Source organism: Lynx rufus, unplaced genomic scaffold (assembly GCF_022079265.1).
Source record: "Lynx rufus isolate CCGP_SWC_20201006 ecotype Redwood Valley unplaced genomic scaffold, mLynRuf1.p SCAF_3, whole genome shotgun sequence".
NCBI classification, from domain to species: domain Eukaryota; kingdom Metazoa; phylum Chordata; class Mammalia; order Carnivora; family Felidae; genus Lynx; species Lynx rufus.
Genome location: NW_025814845.1, coordinates 30,583,528 through 30,603,897, shown reverse-complemented (window position 1 = coordinate 30,603,897; position 20,370 = coordinate 30,583,528). Strand labels below are relative to the sequence as shown.

At 40.7% G+C, this 20,370-nt stretch overlaps 1 protein-coding gene across 3 annotated transcripts in view; it reads right to left on the bottom strand.

Moving 5' to 3' along the window:
* The window catches only part of RHOH (ras homolog family member H), a 44,820-nt gene that overhangs the window by 6,799 nt on the left and 17,651 nt on the right, over positions 1 to 20,370 (bottom strand). The gene's annotated exons all lie outside the window — the stretch shown is intronic.

Below are 20,370 nucleotides of genomic sequence, written 5' to 3'. Positions count from 1 at the left end.
CTCCGAGCTGGCAGTACAGAGCCCCATGCGGGGCTCGAACCCACTAGCTATGGGTCATGACCCGAGCCGAAGTCGGACATTTAACCTACTGAGCCACCCAGGTGCCCCACATCTGTCCTATTTTACATATAAAAAGTATATATGCACATATACATATATATAAGTTACTTTTACATGGGATGATTTCTTAGGAGATATATTCACAAACATGGTATTACTGGGTCATTGGGTCATTTCGTGGCTTTTATTTACATTATTGAACATCTTTCAGGGACCGTACCAAGCAATTTGTATTATTGATTAGTTGTTTTATTCATTTAAAAAAATTTTTGTTTGGGGTTTCCTGTGTGGCAGACACCATAGTACGTCCCAAGAGCACCCCGGTAAACAAGATCGTTGCTGTCTGCACAGAGACTCATGTTTCACAACCGTAGAGACTTGCCCACAGCCACACAGCAAGCACATGGCAGAGGCAAAGTGAGCCCTAGCTAGAGTCTGACTCCAAGCCACAGCAGCTCCACGTGTCACCCTTCACCCATCATTCCGACCAGCCTGAGCCAAAGGATCTCAGATAAAACTATGCTTTCGACAAAACCCAGTTTCAAGACACTTTTCTTTAGCCACCTCTTCCAATCAGATCCCTATTCTCATCCTACAAATGAACCAGTTTGGTATTTTACAAGTGTGCTGTGTTTTGATTTGGAAGCTAGTTGCCCAAGTGTGTTCACTTTGTGAAAATTCATCAAGCTGTAGATCTACAATGTGTTCATTTCTCTGTATGTAGATTAAACTTCAAGAAAAAGTATATTTTAAAATAAGGTTACTGCCTTTGCAATGAACATCTTTTCAAGTAGTATTTTATCTTAAGTCTTATCTTGCGAGAGTTCGTTTCACTCATTCTCGGCCCTGCATTAGTAATTCCCCTTGACATGTTTCTAATTGCTACAAATAATGATTAAATTCCCCTTAAAAATCACAGAAGAAAATCGTTTTTTTTTTAAGATTTTATTTTTAAGTAATCTCTACGCCCAATGTAGGCTCAAACTTACAACCTCGAGATCAAGAATCGCATGCTCTACCGACTGAGCCAGCCAGGCACCCCTCGGTTTATTTTGATACAAAAATCATCTGTCTCAAATGGATTTTTTTTCTGAAACTTTGCTTGCAAGATGCTGGTTTGCAAGGTTTTTTTTTAAAGCTTATTTATTTATTGTCAGAGAAAGAAAGAGAAAGCAAGGGAGGGGCAGAGAGAAGGAGAGAGAGAATCTCAAGCAGACTCTGCACTGTCAACATGGAGCCCAATGTGGGGCTCTATCCCATGAACCACGAGATCATAACCTGAGCCAAAATCAGGAGTCAGACGCTTAACTGACTGAGCCGCCACCCAGGCACCTGGTTTGCAACTCTTAACACTTGTTCTCCAAAGTCAAGTTTCTAAGCAGTATTTATGTGTCTAAGCCTAAACCCTATTCCATCTCACCATAACTGAGTTAAAACGGAGCACCACCAAGCACTGAGACTTCCCATTATCTCAGTGCCCTGAGCCTCAAAGCCTCTGAGCCAAGAGCCCTGCTCCTCTGACCCTCAGGCCAAGCAGGGAGCATGGCACCCTTCCTCTCCTCTGTTCCAGCCACCCTGCCCAGACTGGTCTCTTCCATCCCCAGGAGCACAATAATCAGATTGCCACCACTGGTCTAGAGTTCTCAGCTTGATCCAAGTAAAGCACAAGGCCAGCCAGCCAGCCAGCTGCCCGGAGCACCATTAGGGAACACCAGAACCTCATCTCAAAACTACAGTGGTGGGAAAATGTAGTTAATGGCTTTTCTCAAAGTAATAGAAGGCATATTCTGAAAAACTGCTTGGAACTCGGTGTGCAATCCACATGGGGCACACTCAAAGAAGGTCACATGCTCTCCTAATGTCTAAGGAACGTGAATTTCGTTTACCAAAGGACTCATATTTTCTCAATTGGGCATGCATGTTTGGGGCCCAGTTTGAATTGTTTGAGGAAAGAGTGAGCAAAGAGGCAGATACATGCATATGTAACCACCCTATGATGTAATGTTGCCTTCAAACAAGACTGTCAAACTATGGCTCCCCTACAGGTCAAACCCACTATCTGTTTGTGTATGACCCATGAATTAAGAATGGTTTTTACATTTTTTAATGATTAAAAAAAATCAAAAGATTATTTCATGACATGTGAAAATTATATGAAAATCAAACTTAAGTGTCCATAAATAACATTTTATTGGAACACAGTCATGCTCTTTCATTTATGTATGGTCTATGACTGCTCTCTTGCTACAACATAAAGTTGCAACAGAGACCTTATGGCTCACAAGGCCTAAATTATTTACTATTCGGTCCTTTACAGAAAAAGTTTGACAACCTTTGCTATAAAGAGAGGCAGTTCAGAGTAAGAAGAGAGCAAGACAAGTAAGAAGAAGAGGAAGACTCTGGGGTCAGGCAAGCTTGAGTTTGGCTCCAACATCTGACACTGCGTGGCTTAGGGGAAATTACTTAACTTCTCTGAGCTTTAGTTGCTTTCTCAATAGAGGCAGTATAGCATAATGACTAAGAGTATGGATTTGGGAAACATATTGCCTCCCGGCTCCACTATCTACTGGCTGTTTGATCTCATGAAAGTTACTTAATCCCTCTAAGCCTTAGTTTCTTCAATTGTAAATAGGCAATAATGAGAGTATCTACCTAACAAAGGTTGTTGTATGGGATTAAATGGGTTAGTGAAGGCAAAGCACACAACATGGTACCTGGCACAGAGTGAGTATTATAGAAGTATCTACTGTTATAGTTATTGACCTAGGAGGGTTGTTGTAAGATTATTATAACTAGTATACATCATGAGCCTAAAACAGTGCCTGGAACAAAATAAGCACTCACAAATAGTAACTGCTGTGATGATGTTGATATGAACCAGTTCAATAAAACCCAGAAGAAGGAGCAATTAATTCTCTGGAGGTGGGAGAAAAGAGTGGTGAGAATGTTTCAAAGGTGACGTCTGATGTGTAGGATGAATAAGATTTTGACAAAGAAGAAGAAAGGGCATGGGAAGGAGGGAGGGAAGCACGTACAAAGGCCCAGCAGCATGAAAGTACATGTCTGGTTTGGGGAAGTGGAAAGTAGTTCCAGGAGGCTGCCCTGTGGGTTGCTAGGTGGGGAGAGAGGAGAGGACAGCAGAGGGAATTATGGGAAATGCTCCTGTATTTGTTTTCATATAATCCAAAATTGTTTCAGGCCTGTCAGCACCAACAGCATGTACTATGAGCTCTATAGCCAACTAAAATCCCTGGGGCTTTTTGCATATATACTCTTACTAATCCATCCTCTTTTGATTTTTTTTTTTAATTTTTTTTTCCTCCGTTTTTATTTATTTTTGGGACAGAGAGAGACAGAGCATGAACGGGGGAGGGGCAGAGAGAGAGGGAGACACAGAATCGGAAACAGGCTCCAGGCTCCGAGCCATCAGCCCAGAGCCTGACGCGGGGCTCGAACTCACGGACCGCGAGATCGTGACCTGGCTGAAGTCGGACGCTTAACCGACTGCGCCACCCAGGCGCCCCTCTCTTTTGATTTAAATAGTACCTATTCACTAGACTTCGAGTACCCATTATGTGTCGGGCATTGTGCCATACCAAGAGGCAGATTCTAAATTGAATAACACACATTCCTTGCCCTCACAAAACTTAGAATCTAAAGGCAGTACAAGCCATAAACCTCCACAGTGCCTAAAGAAGCGCCAGATGCCAACAAAGGAAAAAGTGCTGCTTACAATGGGCAGGAATCCAGAAAGGCTTTGTAGAGGCCAGGATATTAGAACATGACCCTTAAAACAATTGAGTTGAGATGCACAAAGATGAAAGAGAAAGAGAAACATGACCAGTGAAAGAAAGAAACTTCCGGCATGTAGAGCTAGGAGGCCAGAAAGGAGGAGAGACACCCCAGCACATCCCTGAGGCAGAACTGACACACCCAGGCCCACAGTGAGAAGACTCTGAAGCCCCAGGCCTGGGGGCCTGGGAGGAAGCCATTGGCAAACAGGTCTCTGAGACCAGGAAGAGTTCGGTATTTCAGATGATGGTGCCTGCTGATAAGCCAGAGAGATTTCCAGAGAGCCCAGGGGGCTGTGGCCACATGACAAGGGATGAGAACGACTGGGAAGGGAACAAGTGATGGCAGAAGAATAGTTCTTACACTTCCATGAACTTTGGGGTGAAATATTCAGTTACACACATGTTCTTGTCTACGTAGTTTATAATGGAGGAGAATTACGTAGGAACAGGCGGTTCTTGGATGAATAAGCTAATTCATCAATATCCTTTAAAATAGCAGTGCGCAAGTATGTTGACTGGCCAAGGAAAAGTCTTTCTAAATTGAATGGGGCGGGGGGGGGGGGGGAAGCAGATTTAAAAACGGTATATACAGCATGATTCCACAGGTATGAAAATTCCAGAACACTATATAACAACATGGTAAGGTGGATTGTCTGCAGTCCTAGGATTGTAGGACTCTCATTTTCTGGTCCTTGTTTATGTGCACCGTAAAACATTTCCACAATATGCTGGTGTTACCTGAGCAATTTTGAAGTGTTTTGTATGTATGACTTTGGTGTTTGTTTGTTTGTTAAATTTATTTATTTATTCTGAGATAGAGGTAGAGAGAGAGAGAGGGAGAAAATTAATCTCAAACAGGCTCCACACTATCAGCACAGAACCCGACGCAGGGCTCTATCTCACAGACTGTGAGATCATGACCTAAACCTAAATCAAGAGTCAGGTGCTTAACTGACTGAGCCACCTAGGCGCCCCTATATGGTTTTGTTTTTTACATTTGGCTTGGAAGGGAAAGAAAAGGCTGATCTGAGTTCCCTTGAGGCTACAGAGAATTTCTCTGAGTCCCCATCAGCGTCCAAAGACAAAACTTTTCTCTATCTAGACAGTTTAAATTGTTTAACATTACTTCTAGGAATGGCTTCTGGTTCCTTTTTAAAGGTCTATCTTGGAGAGAAGACAAGCAAAACTGAGTAATTCAACCTTCTCTCACTGTCTCAAGCCTATCTCTCTTCTTGCTCATGAGAGTTTTTAAGTCCTTTTTTTCTGTTTTTTATATGTTCAAAGAAGTTTGAATATGGCCTGGGTATTAGAGGACATTAAGGAACTACTGCTAATTTTGTTAGGCGATAATCATATTGTGGTCATACATATTTTTAAAGTCCTTATCTGACAGGTGAATTGAATATGTTGTCTGGGATTTTAGACTATTCCATAAAAGACAACAACAACAAGAAGTAAGGATGATGGATGAAATAAGAGTGGGAAAATGTTGACAGCTGTTGAATGATGGTTACATGGCAGGTGTGTTAGTCTATTTTCTCTACATTAACGTATTTTCAAAAATTTTATGATGAAAGTTTTAAACGGTGGAATCTTTTATTTTCTATAGCATTTTGTCCAAGCTGTAGTTTTATTCTCATCTTTAGTTACAGAGAAAATGCAAAAAAAGTATCACCCAAAATTAAAAAGTACAGTTTATGCTACAATGGCTTTTTCAAGTATTTTAAAGAATGTTGGTGCATCGAATAACAAGTGACCTAAAGGTAGACAGAGCAAAGTCTTGGAGCCCGCCTCCCTTTGGGATGGATCTAGAGGAGGAAAAGCCATGGTCCTGGATTAGGATTCCCAGGCAAGTCTTTAAAAGAAAAATGTTAGCTTCAAGTACAAGCTCTACCTGCATCTCAATATATCATCTCTGTCCCTGAGAAGTAAGGGCAACTTCTGGAAAATACGCTACCCAAAGGATACTCTTGAAGTTACTTTGAGATTACCTGAAGTCTTAACTTTCTAAACAGCATAATTACAGTCTCTGACTTGCTTTGGTCTTCCTTACCCCAATTCTGCAGAATTAGCTCTTTGCAAAAAAGCAAAAAAGTCATAATGAAAATTTGAAAGAAACTCAAGAGTGAAAATGTATTACCCACACAAAACCAGATCCCAAACCAAAGTGACTCTGAGAGTCAGGGAGACCGTCTGCCCTGGGAGTCTTTTTTGTCTGCAAAGGTGAGGGGGCAGGCAATGGGAAGTTTATGCTTTAAGATGTTATGTTCTCCCCTTGGACCTAAAGTAGCTCTCTTTCGGATGTTTACTTACTGTGAAAATATGAATTCTGCATGACATCTGGATAGACCTCCACCAAGCCCAAGCCTCCCAGCTCTAAAGCAGCATCTATGATGAAGAAAACCATCACACCCCAGGGTTTCCCCAGCACCCCAGTGCCGGCACCTCCACTACCGTAACTGAACACACATAGCCACGCCATGGGTGGTGACCAGCAGCTCTCTTTTTCTTTGCTGATCCAATCAGACTGGAGATGGCCTCACTCTAACTTCTCTCCTCACTTTCTCTGGATCGTTTCTGTAGGCCGTTTTTTTGTTTTGTTTTGTTTTCTGAGTAGTACATACACCTTCTAGAACATTTCAAAATACTGAATAATCTAAAAGACCCAAAGGAGAAAAGGAAAAAAACCAACTGCCAACTAGAACCAAAAGCTACACGATATTAGCGTACCTTTTCCTGTTTCTTTTTTTCAGTGCATCTTTTTTTTTCTTCTGAAACTAATGCCATACTTTATATGGAGCTTAGTATCTTGCTTTTTAAATTTAATATCTACATCATAAATATTTCCTGTATCATTAAGATTCTCCAAACATATTTTAATGACTACATAATGTTTCATTATATGAATGTAGCATTGCTTATTTAATTAATTGCCTGTTGTTAGACGTTTAAACTGCTTCTGATTTTTACTGTAATAACACTGGGTGAACATTCTAAAAATAAATTTGTATAAATACACAATTATTTCTTTAGTATAAATAGATATGAGTGCAACTACTGAAACAAAAGAGAAAAAATCAGCCAATGAAACTCCATAAGCAGTGTATGAGAGTATTCATTTCATCACACTACCAACTGCCACTGGGCATAGCATTGGCCGATTTGATTTGTTCTCATTTGCATTTCATATATGACCAGTGAAAATAAAAATTCGCTCATGTGTTTGTCGACCACTTCTACTTTTTCTTCTAGAAGTCGTCTGTTTTACCAACTTCTCTAGCAAGGTAGCCATTATTTCTTAACAATGTCTTAAAATCTCTTTAGATATTAATCCTTTTGATTAAGTAAGCTTGCAAACTTTTTAAAATATATTTTGTGCCCATGTATTCTGCGAATTCCCCTAAATTCCTGGCACTCCCCCATCATTGGACAACCACTAAACAAAATGTAAAGTAACATATCCCCTGATGGATAAAGAAACTTAGCATGATTAGATGCCCAAAAGGTCATCTAGTTCAACCCACTCATTTCCCCCATGAGGAAGCCAAGGCCGAGAACAGTGGTTTAGCCCCTGGTGGCTGACTCGAGGCCCGGAAACTTGGATCAGCTGACTCAGCACTGTTTCAGTTCACACATATATATGATGTCTGCATTTTACAGCCCATACTTAATTTCCTTAATATTAAAAAAAAATTTTTAGTGTTTATTTTTGAGAGACAGAGACACAGAGCACGAGGGGCAGAGAGAGAGACACACACACAGAATCTGAAACAGGCTCCAGGCTCTGAGCTGTTAGCACAGAGCCCAATGTGGGACTTGAACCCAGGAACTGTGAAATCATGACCTGAGCGGAAGTCAGACGCTTAACGGACAGAGACACTCATGCACCCCAGTATTTTAAATGCAAAGTGCATATAGATGGCTTATAGATAGATATTCCAAATGAGTGGCTTTTTACTCAACATATAGCTCCCGGTTTTAATATAAACATCCTTTTTAAACAGATGTTGCCCTTCTCATTAACTTCCTTCGAGATAGATCATCTCTTTAGGGGCAACCACTAATTCTAATTCTCTAGAATTAGGATAAACCCTTAATTTACAAATTGCTAAAACTATAAAAGAAGTCAAGGTATTTTGTTCTGAGTATTTAGCCAAGAGCATGGAATGAAGTGGAGATGATTTAGTTTCAGGTTCAACAGAAGAAATTGCTGATTTTTAATTGTTTGCAAAGAGGTGAGATTGCAGTCAGGGTCTCAGATCCTCATCCCCATTGCTGATTAGCAGTATCCTTAGGCAAATCGCATAACCAGAACAACAAAATATGGATGTTGATGCATAGTTCCTAGGATTTTTAAGGTGATTAAAAAGAATCTATCTCCCGTGCTTAGTGGGGTGTCTGACTCTTTGTAGAAAAGGATACCAATAAATACTCATGTGGTACTTAACAACAGCCAGACACTATTTGACATGCTTTATGAAAATTAGCCCATCAATCATGAAACAACACTATATGGTTAATACCTTTGTTCTCACATTTTACAGCTGGGGAAACCAAGGCACAGAGAAATAAAGTAATTTTCCCAAGATGACAAGCTAGTAAGGAGGGCTGCAGGCACTGGAACCTGGTGGTCTGGCCTCTGAGCCCACTCATAGTGCTGTGTACTTCCCCTCCCACTGCCTCTAATTTGGGGGAAGCCTACCTACCACTGCAATTTTGATGAAACAAAGCAATCTTCTATGGTCTGAATGTTTGTGCCTCCCTATAATTCATATACTGAAACCTAAACCCCAGGGTGATGGTATTAGGAGGTAGAGACTTTGGAGGTGATAGGCCATGAGGTTGGGGCCCTCATGAATGGATTAATGCCCTTATAAAAGAGACCCCAGAGAGTTCCTTCACCCCTTCCACCATGTGAGGACACAGTGAGACAGTGCTCTCTATGAGCCAGGAAGCAGGACCTCACCAGACACCAAGCCTGCTACCCCCAGGATCTTGGACTTCCAGGCCTCCAAAACTGCAAGAAATAAAATACTGCGGTATTTTGTCACAGCAGCCTAAACAGACTAAGACATAATCCTAAAATAAAGGTAAAAGAGGAGGAGAAATAGCTGGCAAAACACTTTTCAGCTGGTAAATGACTTCTTTCTTACTACAATCCTCATTTCTAACAACATTTGAAAGATTTCTCCCTTAAGCGGGCATTCTCACCATTGGGAGATGTGCCAAAGAGCGATACCTTTGTGGAGGACGACCTGACAGGATCCAGTGCCTGCTCAGGCTATTCGTCATGTGAGGCTGATCCCTTTTTTTTTTTTTTTTCAACGTTTATTTATTTATTTTTGGGACAGAGAGAGACAGAGCATGAACGGGGGAGGGGCAGAGAGAGAGGGAGGCACAGAATCGGAAACAGGCTCCAGGCTCTGAGCCATCAGCCCAGAGCCCGACGCGGGGCTCGAACTCACGGACCGCGAGATCGTGACCTGGCTGAAGTCGGACGCTTAACCGACTGCGCCACCCAGGCGCCCCGAGGCTGATCCCTTTATAACCTCTCTAGTCTATATGACAAAATTGGTGTCAGTAATAATGTGTAAGAGTTAGGAACAATCATTATTTTCTTGATCCATTCTTCAGCTTTAACAAAAGTAACGATTCAAAGAAAAACCTATTTCAATTTTTAAATTATTCAAATGCAGTGAAGTGTTTCATGTATGAAGTAAAACTTGCATTTATTTTTTTAATGTTTATTTACTTTTGAGAGAGAGAGAGAGTGAGCAGGAGAGGGGCAGAGAGAGAGAGAGAGATTGAGAGAGAGACTCCCAAGCAGGCTCCGTGCTGTCAGCACAGAGCCTGGTGCAGGGCTCAGTCCTACAAACCATGAGATCAGGACCGGAGTCGAAATCAAGAGTTGGACGTTCAACTTACTGAGCCACCCAGGTGCCCCTAAAACTTGCACTTCTTGATCAAAAATATTATACTTTGCAGTTTGTGCTCTGCCTCACTGCTTTAAATTTAAACACAAAACTCCAAGAGGTCACATAGAATGACACAATTGAAGTAAGCCGAGTACTATTTCAGAATCTCTGTAATCATTGTGCAATCATTCTTTATTCCTCATCTACTATGTAAACTCAGGATTACACAGTGCCATAAAAGTGAGAATCGCAATCTGCCTAATGGACTCCATACACACCCCTAAGGACTTACTCTGACTCTATCACTGCCAGCGCATCATGATAATTAAGTTCAGACCTACACTGGTTTTATTGCTGTTTTTAAATTCTCTACAGGTGATGATCTCCCTTATTACCTGCCCCTGGGGTAGAGCCCTTCCACCATCCTGCCTTTGGTATGCCCTGCCACTAGCTACCAAAATTTTAAACACATATACCTTTGAACCTGGCAATTCCAATTCTTTAAATACATTATCCTGTTGTACCTATACAAGTAGTCAAGACGTATGTGCAAGAACTTGCATTGATGCATTATTCATAACAGCAAGAAAAGAACTGGGAATAACTGAACAGTCAGTCAAAAGGCAGTGGTTAAGTTAATTCTGCCATATCCATGCAGCACAATCCACTACAGCATTAAAAAGAATTAGGTCATCCTGTATGTATTGAGAAGGAGGCCTATGATACGTTCGTAACTGAAAAAAGCAAACAGTTGAAAAATTTGGTAAAGGGTCCCATTTATGCAGAAAAGTAAATGTACAAGCTTGTTCTCGTGCCCCTAAATGCCCAGAATGCTCAGAAGGGCATTGGTCCAGGCAGCGACAAGGTATCTGTGCAACAAGGAGCAAACCCCGGCTCGCCATGAATTCTCAGCTCCTGTTATACATGACCCTCTATAGACAAAGAGCAGCTATTCCTTAATTATCTAAGGGAGAAAAGGAACAAAGAGGAATAACCTAAGAACACAAGTTTGTATAGCTTTTCCAAAGTGTTTTAAATCCCCCTTTGTAATACAGACGCATGCACTTTTATACGAATTATATTGCAGACATAATATATAATAGCAGGATTAAATATCTCCCCAGATGCTCAAGTTCTGATCAAGGAATTACAGACAATGGGAGAAACAAGCTTATAATGACCCTGAAACTGTCAGGATACTCCAGAGCAAAATTCTTTTTCACCTGTTCAATTCATCACTTATGCATATATAATGTTCTATTAACATTAAGTTCCAAATTCACAGAAGTCTGAAAAAAATGACAGGATATCTGCCTTTAATTGCCTTTAAACTGGCTACTTTTAAAGAGCCTACTGGGGCCAAAGATAATAAAGAAAATGTTAATATCGTTTAGGCCTAGAGGTTTTTTTAAAAAAACTTTTTTCTTACTTAGTTAATAACGTCTCTGACCCTCCCTTTTTTTTCTCTATAGAAGAAATGACTTCATGGAAAAAGGTAATGTGTTAGCCATGCAAAGGCAGAATGCTATGGCTGTGCTTCATCATAATAAGGTCCCATAAAACTGAGACCTTAGAGAATAAAATCCTACATTAGAGAGAAAAGAAGCAACATCCTGCATACATACGACCTCATGCTCAGCTTCATCCCACAGAAAAATTAAAACTTAAGTGGACAAGTGCTATAATAAAGGTAAATTCAAAATGCCAAGAGAGACTGAGGACAGAGCACTTACATCCTCAAGGGTGGTGGGGATGGAGGGAATGGAGAGGAGTGACATTTGAAATGGTCTTGGAGGAGGCAAAGAAAATAGGATGGGAAGACCTGAACCACACAGAGGAAGTAGCTGGTGCCCAGTTATGCATGGGGGAAAGGTCTGTGCGTTTGGAGTGTAGACAGTTGACTTTTGTGGCTGAAACACAGGTGGGAGGTGAGGTGAGGAGGGACCCTGGGGCCAATTTACTCCACATTAAGTATAAAATAACCTCCATCCAGCCGTCTCTCTCTCATTACCTTTTTCCTTGTCACTATCACCATGTCCCCTAGCCATTTCTGTAATCTCTCCAGACTATGTAGCATCCCCCAAACTCTTCCTGCCTTCCCTGCCTCAATAACCTTAAGCATCCTGTTCTCATCTCCTAAAATATGATCTCTCCTGTTCTGACTTTTCCTGGTCAAGTTCTACCTGACCCAGAGCCCAGCTCAAATGCCACCTCTCCATAAAGGCTTCCAGAAACTCCCGTAGCTTTTCCCTTATTTGAGCTCACATATCATCTTTAAATGTGTTTACATTTTACTTTTTTGAACAGTTAATACATGCCTGTAGTAAAATTCAAAGAGTACAAAAGTGAAAAATATGTCTCCCTCCTATGCCTGCCCTCCATGGCCCTGGGCCATTTTCCCAGAGGCAACCAGCGTATTACGTTTCTCATGCATTTTTCCAAAACTATTAAATTACGACAGGTATTCACCTGCACACATGCATGAATGCATATGTGTAATTATTCTATAGACACATTCTTTTTTTAATATGCAAACTACAGTCTACTATACTATACTCCCTGCTGCTCTTCTCACCCAATAATATATCATGAAACTTTGTCCTTATCAGCAGGTTTTGAGTTGCCTGATTCTAAATACCTTTAGTAGAGGACTAAGCAGTTCTTCCTCAGCTATGGATCAATCTGAAGACATAAGTGTATACTAAATATAAATGGAGAATCAGTGTGGGGATTTAGACTTTTTCTCACTGTGTTGTATGTAGAGGCTGCTTGCAGCAGACAGAGCCTTGGACTATGAGTCAGGCTCAAATCCTGGCTGTACCACTAACTATGCGACCTTGGTCACACCAGCTAGCGTCTCCAGACTTCAGCTTCTTTCATCTGTAAAATTAGGCATTGGACTTAAAATGGGCCTCACCAGTACTCCTATTTCACGTTTCTATGAAAGCACTGATAACATATGGTGCTTGGAGAGCAGATGTTACCAGAGAAGAAGACAAAGGGGCAGATAGCTCAAAGTTCTTGCCATGATGATCTTTTCCTGTTCCCAGGATTTTCCTTTTATGTTGCTTTGCTCGTCCTTCCTCCTCTACCCTCCAACCTTGACCCAGAGGCATGCATGCTCATAAGGCCTCTCAGCATGGGCACATCGGCCAAGCTAAGCACAAAGAGCTCCAATTATCTGATTTCAGGACCGTGTTCAGCAGCAACTATCTTGGATTTACACAAAATACAAACAGAATTTGAACCTCTTTTCCTGGAAATATGTCCCAGGAAAATTTAGAGTTCACTGGCCTAGTTTGTGACAGAGAGAACTTGCAAACACTGAGTGCCTTGGAGAGTTTTCAGAGACTGGAGAGAGCACCCAGACCATTTACAGACCTCAGCAGCAGAACAACTAGGTGTCCGGGGTGGCCAAAGGCCCAAAGGTGAGGGTCATTTGAGCCCCCCAAAACTCCCTCAGTTCTCTAAGTTATCCACAGGGCTTTCCTGAACAAAACAAAAACAAAATGTCCCTCCCAAATGTCCATACCAAGGACAAAAATTCTCAAGCCTTATAAAATCATTCCCTAGAACCTTAAAACAATCAAACACTGAGGACCAGATGTCCATGGAGGAGCAACTAGCACAAGTCCTAGCAGGGAGAGAGATGCTGGAAAATCATCTGCTCTTGGCAAGGGACTTGCAGCTCTTTCTAGATCATCCATGGTTCCTACCTGGAGTTCGATGTTCACCCTTTGTGACAACTCTCGTGTCTGTACACATCTATCATCGACGTCTTTGAAACCAAAAGGCATGATCCTAAATCTGTTTGTAGCAGCAGGGACTTTCAGAAAACACACCGATTTCTTATTTCTGCTCATTTTTGCCCTCATTTGTCTCTACTTGTTAAATATATGACAACTTGTCACATAGAATAACTTATCAAAGGGGGAGGGGAAAGGCATACATTCTTATGATCGAGTTCCTTACTATTTCAGAAAATACGTAATATAGAAAAAGGCATATGACAACATTGTTACATTTTTTAAAAAGTAAGTTCAAAACACTATGTGCAGCATGACCTTGATTTTTCAATAAAAATAGAATGAAAAGTAATTAACTATATCAAGATGTTAACAATATTCTTATTGGTGCAATTATAGATTTTTTTCCCTTTTTTTGTGCTTATCTGTAGTTTCCAAATTTCCTTCACAAACATATATTGCTTCTGTCACAACAAGGAGGTGTAAAATTAGCTCATGATCCTTTGTAAAAGAAAATGTAAATGTGTCCTGCAGTTCCTTCCTGGGTAGAAGTAGCATTTGCTAGTATCACTGGATAGTCACTTTTAAGAAAATGTGACACAGGATCAGGATCAACCTTGGATTAATGAAATGATCAAAATACAGAAAGTCAATTAGCCAAGATTTTCTCTCTCGACAGTGCACATATGGGCACTGCCTAAGTACAATTCTCAAACATGCTTGTTTTCTGTTTCCATGGATGACCAACCATTTTCTTTCTGATTACTATCTCTTCATATAAATCCAGCTTCTTAGGAGATGATCCTCTAGTCACCTTCATGTACTAGATTACCCTAGTCTTGTCTTAGTAGTACAAACCCACCTGAAATTAGTTTCAGGAGACAATAGTAAGACACCGAAAGGAACCACTCTGGAAATCATCATTCGCCATCCTTTTTAAATCCGTAATCCCAAAATCAACTGAAATGCACCAGAAGGTAATCCCCTAACCTCATTTCCATCTTCCTCTAACCACCTCTTCTCTTGCACGTTATGTGATATCTTGTAACACAAATAGGATGCAGACATCCATCAGAAAGCTTCCTTCTACTTTATCACCCTACAAGTGCTTACCTGGTAAGAATACATTTGAAAACCTCCCAGTGAACTCTTCAGTGTTCCATATCCCATGAAACTTTACTAGACTGTCCCAAGGGGTGTGTGTGTGTGTATGTGTGTGTGTGTGTGTAATCAGGAATCAAGAAGGAGACTCACACTCGCTATTTTTCTAAAATATGATCCCAAGAAACTTCACTACCATAGAGTCAACCATCAGTGGATAAACCATGTACCCCTCCTTTTTGTATCACTGGGCATATAATGAGATGAGAGCTCCCCTTATCTATCACATGAAAAGTCTGTATCTCATCTTATCTCTTTAATGATATTCTCCTGCCTGAATTCCAGTGTCACTGTTACTCATGCACAGAACTGAGTATTCTGGATGCTTCATTTTGAAGGACTGTAGTTCAGAAGCATCTGATAAGATCCCCAGAGCACAACTTTCAATCTGGGAGACTGAAGACACAGCTCAGGGGAACCTTTCCCACAGGAAGATGGCAAAGGAAGTAGCTCCCCAACCTATAGCAGCAGCTGTCACCCCTGCTGATAAGAATCCCCTGCAAAAACATCAACCCTCAGGATTTCCAGCAAGCTGGCACAGGAGGCATCCAGCAAGTTCTCTTCAAGGGACAGTCTTACCAGAAGGTACTTACCTACTTGGGGTGACACGACATCATGGTGATGAGAAGTCCCCTCCCTACTGAAACATCTCTCCCACCATTGGAACAGCCCTTTCTTTAGAAGCTTGGTGCTTTGGTAAAATGTGAATATCCTTGGAAGGTAAAGCCCTTTTTACCATTTCCACATTTATATGAATGTGTTTCCAGTCTCATTGTCTCCTCAAAGCCAGTTTTGATTGGAAGAAGAGGAAGTTTTACAAGACACAAAAACTGCATATAAAGAAAGGTAAGACACTGGAAGATACATATTATTGGGCATAAATCCCATTTTCTGGGTCTTACCCATCTAAGTCTGGACACCTCCTAAATCAGAATAACACTGGTGGCTAACTAGTTTTCTATATTGTCGGTGGATGGGTAATCTGAAGGGTCATTGATCTGAATTCTCAATAATATCATTCATGTGTTCATTCCTCTAATATGTACTGCCCTCCAACTGTGTGCTGGGCACCATACTAGATGTTACACAGGGAACAACATGTGCTGAGGAATTCTAATCCATCCCAAAGTCAAGTGTCCAATGTATGGAAGAGGATCACCTGAAATAATAATACTGATCATGAGTAAGGAGTTAAGGAAGCATTTGGTGTTTATTTGCTGTGTTTGTTATCCACCCACAACACTGTAACATACCATTAGCCCTGGGACGTATCATTATTCACAATTTGTAGAGAAAGCAATCAAGGTGCAGGGAGGTAAGGTCAGTGATCCCCATATTTGATCATCATCACAATTACCCTGAGAGGTTGTTTTAAATGTTTCTCTTGGACCTTCATGAGGATATTCTCATTCAGTAGGTCTGGGAAGAACCGGAGAAACTATTTTTAAAACCCTAGATGACTCAGAAGCACAGTCAGATTGGAGAAATGCTGTACCACAGCTAAACACAGCTTCCTCAGATTGCTAGCTTTTCATTTGACCTTCACAATCTAGGAAGTAAGGATTATTATGTTATTATCTCCAGTTACATATGAATCAGCTTCAACACACAAAACACAATCAACCCAAAAGACAAAATCCCTCTCCATTTTCTTTCTTTTTCATCTATTATAAACAAAGCAATAGAACTATCATAATTGGCCATCTTATAAACAATCATTTATGACATCCCTATTTACAAAACCTCTTTTGGTTTTTCCATCTACATAAGAGCAATATAACAACTTACTGTCAGCCTAATAGAATTACCCCAATACATCAACCAATGTGTTTCTTCATCAGTTCATTTGTGTGACTAAAAATAATGAATATTAAAGATACTTCAGGGGCGCCTGGGTGACTCGGTCGGTTAAGCGTCCGACTTCGGCTCAGGTCATGATCTCATGGTCCGGGAGTTCGAGCCCCGTGTCGGGCTCTGTGCTGACAGCTCAGAGCCTGGAGCCTGTTTCAGATTCTGTGTCTCCCTCTCTCTCTGCCCCTCCCCTGTTCATGCTCTGTCTCTCTCTGTCTCAAAAATAAATAAACGTTAAAAAAATTAAAAAAAAAAAGATACTTCAGAGACATAATACCTGTATAATGGATGAACTCTGTTTGCATACTGAATTATATAAACCAATTGTTAAAAGGTATTTTTAAGACAATCAGGGAAATGTGATTATAAATTGGGTTTTAGAAAATTCCAAAGGATTACTACTAATTTTGTTAGGTGGGATAATGACAGCATTGTAGTGTAAGAAAATACTCTTGATTTTAGAGATGCATACCATAGGTGGGGAAAGTGACATGATGTCTGAGATTTACTTTAAACTACATCAGCAAAGAGGGGAAAGAGGATGAAACAAATATGGCAGTATCTTAACAATTGTTGAATTTGGGTGATTGGCATAGGGACTCTTAGATGTATTTAAATTTTTATAATAAAATAGTATAACTTAAAAAAAAAACATTTTCATTCCCCTAATGTGCCATTCTTCCCTCCAAAAGGTAAAGTCTCAATGCCTATTAAAACATCTTCTCAGGGGTGCCTGGGTGGTTCAGTCAGTTGGATGCTTAACTCCAACTGACTGAGATCATGACCTCATAATTTAAGGGTTCAAGCCCCAAGTCAGGCTCTGTGCTGATAGTGTGGAACCTGCTTGGGATTCTTTCTCTCCCCCACCCCACCGCTGCCCCTCCCCTGCTTGCACATGCCTGCATACACATATGGGCTCTCTCTCAAAAATAAATAAACTTTAAAAAATAACATTTAAAAAAATCTTTTTTAAAAATTTATTTATTTTGAGAGAGAGAAAGCGTGAGCAGGGGAGAAGCAGAGAGAGAGGAAGAGAGGGAAAGAATCCCAAGAGAGGGGGAATCCCAAGAATCCCTCTGCCAGCACAGAGCCCGCTGGGCAGCTTGAACTCACAAACCGTGAGATCACGACCTGAACAGAAATCAAGAGTCGGTGGCCCAACCGACAGTTACCCAAGTGCCCCCCAAAATAACATTATTAAGAAAAAAAATCTTGCCAATAAGCATAATTATGTATCAGATATCCCCTGCACATCTATTTTTTTCTCATTTGTTCTCTAAACAGGTATGGTTTTTATTTGGTTTAAGTGATGGGGTCATGGAGCTTCTAGCTCCTAAGTAAGGCCTTTAGATTTTTCCCTTATGAATGGATCCCAATGATGCTGGGTATACTTATGTTAAAACACAAATACAGTGGGTTTTAGAACAGGAGGAAACAGAATTGCCAACTGCTTATTGGCTCTCATTTTATTTATTGATATTTATCGATTATATCTATTATTCAACCAAGTTTTATTTATTGTTTCCTGGATGCACAGCACTACACCAGACACTGTAGGAGTTTCCTTGATGTCTTGGAATTTAGCCTATCGTGGAGACAGGATTCAGGTGCTTGAGTCAGGCAACAAGACATCACGTACACCAAATTATTTAATTAGGCACACCCCAGAAAGACACAGACCAGAAACACAATAGGATTTAAATGCATGTGGGCTGGGGGCACTGTCAAGAACCAGTGTGGGGGGTGCCGAACTTAAATGAGGCTGTGAAGGGAAGGGTTTGAAAAAGTTGGAGAGGGAGGGAAAGGCCTTCCACGCAAGTCGAACACCCTCAGGACTCCCAGAGGAAGGGACTTCGAATAGAGTCTTGAGGGAAAAGGAGTTTGATGGGTAACAAGAGAGGGAACCACATGTGCAAAAACACAAATGAGTGAGGGGCCCTGGATGGTTCAGTCAGTTAAGCATCCAACTTCGGTTCAGGTCATGATCTCGTGGTTTGTGGGCTCCAGCCCCGTGTCGGGCTCTGTGCTGACAGCTAAGAGCCTAGAGCCTGCTTTGGATTCTGTGTCTCCCTCTCTCTCTGCCCCTCCCCCACTTGCACTCTGTGTGTTTCTCTCTCAAGAATGAATATACATTTAAAAAAAAATTTTTTTTTTTAAAACACAGATGAGCGAGACCAAAGATGTGTTTAGGGACCAAGCAGATCAATGTGCAGGGAAGTTGAGATAATAGTTGAGAAAGTGGCAGGAAATGAGAGTGAGAAGGCAGACCCATTCCTGTAAGGAATTAGAAGCTGCTGAAGGCTGCTGGGTAAGGAGATATGTTCAAATTAATGTTTGGGGGTAACTGGTCCAGCTGTAAAACATATGTTAGGTTTCATTCAATCTACAAAATACATGTATTGAGGGTCCGGTGTATTAATATACAAAGATAATAAGACAGTTCCTACTCTTAAGAAATTCACAGTTCAGGGGCATCTGGGTGGCTCAGTTGGTTAAGTGCCCAACTCTTGATTTCAGCTCAGGTCATGGTCTCACAGTTCATCTGTTCGAGCTCCATGTTGGACCCTGTGCTGACAGTGTAGATCCTGCTTGGGGTTTTCTCTCTTCTTCTCTGCCCCACACTCTCAAAATAAATATTTTTTTAAAAAAAGGAATTCGCAGTTTAATTACAAGATGGTGTAAGTTGTTCATTAATTTAATTTATGACATTGTGGCAGGCATTGTTAGTTTTCTATTCAATATCTATGCCTTTCTTTTTCATTAGTAATAGAATCCAATTTTGTCTGTAAGACTATGTGCAAAGCCTCAGGAATGGATCATTTTTGGTCTAGGCCAGTATTCCTCAACCTTTTTTTCATGATCATTCCCCAGAGCATTTTTAGACACTTTTTTCCTAATCGCCTCACCCATGAAATTTTAATACCATGTATATGTCTGTTTATGTATTATATGTATATTGGTGTGTATCTGTATATCTTTATACATAAAAAGAGTAAGAATTTTCTCATCCTCTTCTTTCCACCAAAAAGTCTTATCTTCCACTTTAGAGATGATATCATTAGCACCACCCTATCCCACCCTTACCCTTTCCCCCACCCCCCAACCTGTCCCTCCTTCCCCATTATGAATGCATGGTCTAAGGCAATGATAACAATTCTATTTCCTGTTTCTACACCTGCCTTGAAGTTGGGCTGGCCATGTAACCCAGCAATATCACAGAAGGATACCTATTTGAGAGGTCTCTGAACTACTTTTTACTCTCTTAGAACAAGAGATAGCCACTGCCAAGTTAGCTTCCTTTCATCTCCACCCAGCCCTACACCTCTGGATGGATGACGAATACACAGGGCTCAAAGCGGCAGCAAGGATCTGCATCCATGATGGAAGAGAAGAGAACTGCAGAGACAGTGACACGGAGCCACTGAGCCATTGAGCCCGTGACAGAGAGAGAGACATCTAGACTTCTTGTTATATGGGAGAAATTAATCAGGATTGTTTTTAAGTCACTGTTAGTCAGGTATTGTATAACTTGCAGCTGAAATCATTACTAAGGACAATAGCTGTCCTCACAAGACCATGACTTATTGTTAAACCAAAGCCACAGACAATCACAGACAAAAACAAATGAAAAATGTAATTAAGAATATTACACAAATCAAACACAAAACCTGGCTCATGTTTAAAAGGAAAATTCTCTTTCTTTGCTAAATTAATCAACTTTGAAATAATGTAAAAATATTTCAAGTAATATTTGGCATTTAAAACAAATAAACTTTTATTAGATATATTATTGTGTAGAAAATGGCCATGGAAAGCAACAAGGTAATTTTCTTATACCAGAAT